The following is a 9,080-nucleotide window of genomic DNA, read 5'->3' as shown; positions in this document are numbered from 1 at the left end:
AAGCAGAGAGTACAAATCAAGCAAAGCAACAAGAGGAGGCATCATGAAAGTAATACACCACCATGAAGCTCATTTTGTTTGTCCCTAATATAATCAAATGTAGAGGATGCAAGTATTTTGGCCTTTTTTTAATGTAATAAAAAGCCATATATTGAAATATGATATTGTAATCAGGCCTCTTATGGAGCATACTGTTCAAATGTTTGCCTTTGCAAAGCATTGAACAAATTCTAGCACAAGCAATAAATTCATGTTCATTTACAATGTCTTATTATAATTGAGTCATAAATGGAGTGCATCCTTCTCTAAGGGGACTCCTTTTATCCTTTTATCTTCTGGTCAAAGTTTGCAAATTATTATTTTTTTAGTAAGAGTAGGTGAAGACTTTTAACTATCATTTTGACAAAGGTCATCCTACTGCAAGGAGACTCTTTCTATCTTTAGTAATGTTAATTTGTAGTAGTTGTGTATATAAGGAAACTTTCACCATGTCAAATTATAAATTCTTGTTTCAAATTATTTAGTCTTTGTTCATTACAATGCAGTCATAAAATTGGAGAGTGCATCCTACTCTAAGGGGACTCTCAATATACAATCTCTTGTATCAATGTTTTTACTTGGGAGTCTAGATTGAACAAATGGTAGATCTTGGTTCTTTCAATGCGTTCTTGCTCCACGTTGGTAGAGCTAGCATTCTATGTCTATATCTACCATGTGGTGGAGCTACCATCCATTGAAGTCTAGCTGTATAATTTCATGGAGCTAGCTAGCTCCACCATGTGGTGGAGGTAGCAGCCATGGTCTCTTCATGGAATTTTGGCCTTACCACATGGTGGAGCTAGTATCCATGTGTGGTAGACCTAAACCTTTGGAAGTCATCAAATACGACTAGAATTTTGAGTCTAGATCTACCGTTTGGTGGAGCTTGCATCCACTGAAGTCTAGCTCTATAATGTCCAAGTGGTGGAACAGGATCTAGAATGGATAAGTCATGGATCAAGAAATCCTTTTCAGCTCTATAACAGACAAGTGCTAGATCTAAAGTGAAGAGATAAAGTGATTGACGTTGGACTGCTAGCCCATGCTAGCTAGACACCTCAATATGAGCAACAAGTCAAATATCTCGCTACATTGTCCATTTCAGATAAATAACTACACGAGTTTTCTTCAAAAAAGTTCATTTCTTTTGGGGTCTCCATGTTTTGTACAACAACAAGAATACATTGAAACTCGATGATAGCTACTACAATGTGTTCAACAATCAAGATGATAATCAAGATAATAATTGAGAGAATAATCTAAGTGTGTAATCTTGTGAGTACACAAAATGAACATGCTTAAAAAGAAGCTCAATACCTCATTCAACCAATACACCCCCATGACACTAGTACATTTTGTTACTCCCTTTTGTAATTGAATGTAAATGGTCTTTGTAAATGGTCTCTATTATAATAAAATATAAAGGGTCTTTGTAATCTGGCCATCTTCGCGAGCGTGCTGTTCAATTGTGTGCCTTTTGCAAGGCATTGAACATATTTTAACACAAAAAAATAAATTCAGTTTCATTTACAATGTTTTATTATAATGGAGTCGTAGATGGAGTGCATCCTACTTTAAGGAGACTCCTTTTATCTATTGACAAAGTGCATCATACTTTAAGGGGACTCTTTAGTAGAATAAGCTTCATCAAAATGAAATCTTTTAACCGTAATTTTGACAAAGTGCATCCTACTCAAGGAGACTCTTTCTATCTTTAATAATGTTAATCTGTAGCGATTGTATATATAAGTATAATACCTTCACCACCTCAATTTATAAAATCTTGTTCATTTTGTCTTGTTCATTACAATGAAGCTTTAAAATTGGAGAGTGCATCCTACTCTAAGGGGACTCTCAAAATGCAATCTCTTGTATCAATGTTTGTAATTGGGGGTCTAGATCAATCAAATGTTATATCTTGGTTTCTTATGGACTGTAGAATGGCCAAGTGGTGGATCTAAAAATCTTTAAATGCTCCTCAATGTGTTGTAGCTCCACATGGTAGAGCTAGCTCAAAATTCTAGCTCTACCATGTGGTGGAGCTAGAACCCCTTAAAATCAAAATTACACCCCCATGATACTAGCACATTTTGTTACTTCATTTTATAATTGAATGTAAATGGTCTTTGAATATGGTCTCTAGTATAATAAAATATAGAGGATCTTTGTAATTTGGCCAACTTTGGGAGCAGACTGTTCAATTGTGTATCTTTGCAATGCATTGAACAAATTTTAACACAATAAATAAATTCATAGATGGAGTGCATCCTAGTCTAAGGAGACTCCTCTTATGCATCCACAGTGCATCCTACTTTAAGGGGACTCCTTTTATCCAGCTATCTTTTGGTTGTTAATGCAAAAGTTTTATTATTTCTTTAGTAGAATTAGCTTCATCAAAATGAAAATTTATAATCGTAATTTTCACAAAGTGCATCCTACTCCAAGGAGACTCTTTCTATCCTTAATAATGATAATTTGTAGTGGTTGTGTATATAAGGATACCTTCAAGTGGTGGATCTGAAAAATCTTGAAACCTAAGTTTCTATTTCTAAGATCAAGCTAGGTTCGATCTAGCAGCACTTCATAAAGCAAACCATTTTTAAATTTTTTATACTAGGTTGAAGAAGGTAGATTCTAGATTAAATGCATACAATTTTTCAATGTGGGAATGGGATTTTTCCCACTTTACCTAATACGGTCTTTCCACCTCTTCATTCACAATCACATCCATACATCCACATCTACATACATACATCCACATCTGTATCTACATCCATACATTCACATCCACCTCTTCATTCACAATCACATCCATACATCCACATCTACATACATACATCCATACATCCACATCTATATACATACGTCCATTTTTACATCCTCATTCATACATACACATCCACATACATACATACACATCCGTATCTACATCCATACATCCACATCCACATCAACATTCACATTCATACATATACATCTACATGTATACATCCACATCACATTCATACAACCATATTACATCCATTCTCGTCCTAACACATCCCATATACATCTTAACACATCCTAACTCATCTTAACACATTCTATCACATCTCATACACATCTTATCACATCTTTTTACATCTCATACACCTCTTATCACATCCTATCACTTTCCATACGCATCTTATCAAATCTTATCACATCTCATACACATCTTATCACATCTTTTTACATCTCATACACCTCTTATCACATCCTATCACTTTCCATACGCATCTTATCAATTCTTACAACATCTCATACACCTCTTATCACATCCTATCACTTTCCATATGCATCTTATCAATTCTTATCACATCTCATACACCTCTTATCACATCCTATCACTTTCCATACGCATCTTATCAATTCTTATCACATCTCATACACATCTTATCACATCTTATCACATTTCATATCTTTAAAAAAAAAAAAAGAGAATTCTTATAATTGATATAAGATTTCTCTACACATTTATTTATACATAAATTCCATTTAAGGAGACTAACACTTTCGAAATTAAAATCAATCTTTTATGCATCTTCTTATGCATAATTTCAATTTGGTAGAGAATTACACTTTTAGAATAAAAGAATTTCTCTTATGCATCTATTTATGAGGAAAATCACACTTTTAGTATAAAAAGAATATCTTTTATGCATACCTATATGCATGAAATCCAATATGATAAAAGTAACACTTTTGATATAAAAATTTTTCCTTTATGCATACTTCTATGCATGAAAATTAAAAATGATAAAAGTAACACTTTTGATATAAAAATTTTCTTTTATGCATACTTTTATGCACGAAAATTAAAAATGATAAAAGTAACACTTTTGATATAAAAAAAAATTTCTTTTATGCATACTTCTATGCATGAAAATTAAAAATGATAAAAGTAACACTTTTGATATAAAAAATTTTCTTTTATGCATACTTCTATGCATGAAAATTAAAAATGATAAAAGTAACACTTTTGATATAAAAAATTTCTTTTATGCATACTTCTATGCATGAAAATTAAAAATGATAAAAGTAACACTTTTGATATAAAAAAGTTTCCTTTATGCATACTTCTATGCATGAAAATTAAAACTGTAAAAAATAACACTTTTGATATAAAAATTTATCCACTATGCATACTTCTATGCATGAAATAAAAATGGTAAAAATAACACTTTTGATATAAAAATTTATCCATTATGCATACTTCTATGCATGAAATAAAAATGGTAAAAATAACACTTTTGATATAAAAACTTATCCTTTATGCATGATATTAAAATTTAATTTCTCCATGATTGTAATGAAATTCTTTCAATTAATCTAGGATGATAATTTCTAGAATATGGTAGGAAGTCCTCTTTTTATGCTTTGAATGAAATTATTTTATGCATAATTTTTATAAAAATTTTGGCATAGCTCCGCTGCTATGACTGATAAATCTCAATTTTTCTAAGGGATAATGCTTATCATTAAGGAAATAATTAAAATGATCTCTAATTGGATTATTAATCCATAATGGATTGAATCATCAATATACATAAACTAAAAGCATAGAAAAAAGCCATTAATTTGACCTCAAGCATAGCTTAATCTTGGGTTAAGGAAAAGCTTTATGAAAAGCTTGATTTGGATTGAGAACGGGTCATGAGTATGAGCATTTCTTGAGTGAGAGAGAGAATTTACATAAAAATCATTAGAATTTAAACATAAATGAAAATTAACTTCAATAGCATTTATTAAATTATGTAACTCTTCACTACTATTCAAACTTCAATAGCATTTTAAAAAACCATACCAATTAAACTTCTCAAGCTTGAGAGGGGTTGAGAAGAGAGAAACATTGAGAAATTATAGAAAGATCAATATTCACTAATTACCTTACAACTTGCTTGATTCTTTGTTCACGGTAGAGGCCCCTAACCAATCAATTGGTTAAGTATGTTGATGGAGCCACTAATGGGGATTGAAGAAAGAGGGAAGCTCCAAAAACTAGTGAATTATTAAATGAATTCACAGTTCTTGGCTTAGGTGGAGTAGAGTAACGATGCATAAACACTATCTATTTTTCAACAAGGGGGAGGCTTCTATTTATAGGAAAAATTAAGCTCCTAACCAAACAAACTGATTCTAGAATTTTCTAAATCAGTTTGGTCAATATTTGACCATTTTTAGGTCAGTTAAGCTAACTTTTTGGAACTAGACTTGAATGAGGAGAGAGGAGAGATGAAATATCTCAATTTTTATGAGTTTAAAACTCATTCAAGCATGTGAAATATGCACCTCCTTTAAAGAACTCCCCTTCCTTACATATGTGTCATAATGGAATCATTTTAATACTGCTCATAGTTTTTTTACTAATAAACCTTGTACATTTTCAACTCTTCATCTTATGTGAAATATGCACCTCCTTTAAAGAATTCCCCTTCCTTACATATGTGTCATAATGGAATCATTTTAATATTGCTCATAGTTTTTTACTAATAAACCTTGTACATTTTCAATTCTTCATCTTATGTGAAATATGCACCTCCTTTAAAGAATTCCCCTTCCTTATATATGTGTCATAATGGCATCATTTTAATATTGCTCATAGTTTTTTACTAATAAACCTTGTACATTTTCAACTCTTCATCTTATGTGAGCATTTACTCATTTTTGGATACCCAAAATATCTCATATTTTTAATATTGCTCATAGTTTTTTACTAATAAACCTTGTACATTTTTAACTCTTCACCTTATGTGAGCATTTACTCATTTTTGGGTATCTTCTTTTTACAAATTTGGATTTATCTCTTCCCTACACATGGATTGATGCTATTGGCCCGTAGGAACCTTAATTGGACCATAGTCTAAAGATTTCTGAAAATCTAGACCCTTAGACTAAGGTTCTTTATACCTATTTCCAATTAATTCCAATTGCACATTGGAAAATTCTTTTTGAATTTCTGTTTCAGGGGAATTATAAGAGATATTTTTCTATCCAAAAATATTCAAAATCTCAATATTCTCTCTCTAGAATAATTTTCCTCTCTCTAGGCTAAAATAGTTAGCAACAGGGTCTTTATATTTCTGAAGAGGGTTGATTACAGGGGAAGATACTAGACATCAAAAAGGGGTTGGGGGAGGAATCTTACAAACTTGCCACCATAGGTGGAAGGCTTAGCCAACTTGATTGCATGTGTGGCACTCAAGCTTTCATAGTGGTTGGGAAAATGATTCTCCACCCTTTCTTGCTTGCTCAAGTTTCAAGTGTACAGTTATAACCTTCACCAAGAATAATAAAAAACATAAAAAACTCAACAAAACATAATAGAAAAAAGTCAAAAACAACTAAAAGCATGCACCTACACATTTTCCTATGCCATGTGCACATTTACTTGCACGTTTACACCTTCACATTTACATGCACACATGCACGCCACATTGCATACATTTTATTTTTTCTCTCTTCTTTTTATTTTATTTTATTTTCTATCTTCCTCTTTATTTATTTATTATTTTATTTTTAATTTCTTATTGCTTTTTATTCTTCTTTATCCTTATTTAAATAATTTAAAAAATCACGCCATTTAGTTTATTTTCTCGACTATTTATTATTATTTCCCCTTTCAATACAAAAAATGCTGGCTTCTTGTTCCATTTTCTTCCTTTTTGTTTTTAATATTGATTTCAAAAAATGAAAAAAAATTAATTTTCTTCTATAAGTTTTTTAATTTTATTTACTTATTTATTTTAAAATTTAATTTATTTAATATATATATATCTCTATTGTATTAAAAATATTTTATTTAATATAAGTTATTTAAATTTTTCACTCTTTGCTGCTGTAAATAAAATCCCTTTTTTCCACTCTTCATTGTCAATAAAATTCCTTTCATATTATGAAGTTAGTGGAAGAACCCTTGGTCATGCCCCACTAGTTGTTGCATTCGAAATAATTTCAAATTCTGATGAGCCACTTAGGGTGCCATATAATCCACTATAAACCAAAGCTGCACCAACCAAATGCCATAGGGATCCCCATGGTCCCATGACACCCTCATGCACTTCGCCACAGCATCAACTTCATTAGGAATTTTTTGGACCCAAAGAGGGCCTCTTGGATTAACTTTTGATTAGGAATGGACCAATAGGAAGAGGACTGGGTGCACATTTTTGACTTCTTTGACCCTAGGGGGCCTAGGCTTTGGTTTGCTAATGGGGCCTAATTACTACTCTTGTCCCCCTACCTCTTGGGCCCAAACTTAGAGGTCCCCCACCTAGAATCGTGTAGATTAAAAACCCTAAAATTTGAAAATTTTTAATTTTTTTCCCAAAAGTGTGTTTTCCCTCTCAAACTTCCCCCCAACATACTCTAGGTTTGGAAAGCTCATTTTGAACCTCTTTCTTCCTCTTCTAAGCTCTCCATTTCTGCTCTGCAGAAACTCCATACCTCTCAAACTCTCCCACCTTGTTGTCAAGCTCACTCTCCCTCTTTCTTCCTTTTCTAAGATCTCCATTGCTGTAGAAACTCCATCCCTCTCAAGCTCTCCCTCCTTCTCAAGCTCCCTCCCTCTCAATCTCCCTCTCTCTCTCTCTCAAGCTCCCTCCCTCTCCATTGTCGTGGAAACTCTATCCCTCTTTAGTCTACTCTAGGTTCAGGAAGCCTATTCTTAAACTCTAACCCTCTTTTAAGCTTTCCATTGCTACACTGAAAACCCTGAACTTTCTCTCCTCTCCACTCCTCTGTTGTAAAAGAAGATTTTCTTTTCCCTTCTTCTCTTTTCTTACCACCATGGCCTCTTCCAGGAGGAGAAGGTGGAAGAGCTTGTGCTGCATAACACAAGAGATGAGAATGGAGTTTGCGCTCCAACAAAATTTAGGGTTGGGGCTTGGGTCTACATGTAGCCAAGCTCTAAGGGACCACATCATGTGCGTCAACTGGGGAATATGCTACATCATTGGAAGGGACGGCCACAAGGCTTCAAGCATACTAAGAAGGAAGGACTGGTTGCCATAGTGCAACATGTGTATACCCTTGGAGACCTGTACATTCAAGGCCAATGACCAAGGTTTCCTTCAAATTGTCAGTGTAACATAAACACAACTTTAACAACATGCTAATGTTGGATTTTTTGTTTCAATTTATCTTATGATCCTCCATTTTCTTATCTCTCTGCAGATATTTTCCCCTCTAAATATATTGAGGAACAAATACTCCAAAGCCTCACTCGAGTTTTCTATGCTATGCATGCATCCATTGGAGAGGCAATGTTTGTATCTCAAAGCCCAAGTGATCTTGTATAGAACAATATCTTTTTCTTTTCTCACTCATATTTTGTAGATAAAAAACCAGGTTTAATTGGCAAGCTAGAAGAGATCCCCAACCCCCCTCTTAACAATCCCAAATGGCCCAAACCTGATGCTTGGACCATCTTATGCTTAAAGTTTAAGATGGTAAGTGATATCAAGACATCACTCAAGTTTTCAAAGGCATCTAGGTCAGTAGGGCTAAATTGGTTTTGTCCTTTACATGTTTTTGTGCACATGTTCAATTCCATGCTAATGCACCAAACAAAAACAATGTATATTTGTAAGGAGGTACGGTGGTCTGACCTCATTCGAGGATTACTAGGAGAGGGTTGGGAGGTGAATGAGGGGTCACACCAAGGTGATGTGTACAAGGGCAATGTTGTAGATTCTACAGTGTCTTTCAGGTTCTTGAAGGCACGCTCTGTTTTGTACATCCATCTGCACTACCAAAGATGGATGCAAAAGCACGGGACATGGATCCCACTTGAAGCCTCAGAAGAAGAAATTATACCTATTGAGGTAGTTGTGATGATGCAAAATGGATGGATTGAGTGAGTGGCAGCAAGCAAGCATTGGAGCCTAGTAGACCTGCGTCAACACTTTAGCATCACGGGCTTTGACAATGTGGAAGAGTCAAGTTTCAAGTTGATGAGAAGAAAGGTATATCTGATTCCACTACATGTCTAGAATTAACCCTTACACTTTCTGGTTATTGTG

Source organism: Cibotium barometz, chromosome 54 (assembly GCF_041138505.1).
Source record: "Cibotium barometz isolate CiBa-2024 chromosome 54, ASM4113850v1, whole genome shotgun sequence".
NCBI lineage: Eukaryota > Viridiplantae > Streptophyta > Polypodiopsida > Cyatheales > Cibotiaceae > Cibotium > Cibotium barometz.
This window is presented reverse-complemented; position numbering follows the sequence as displayed.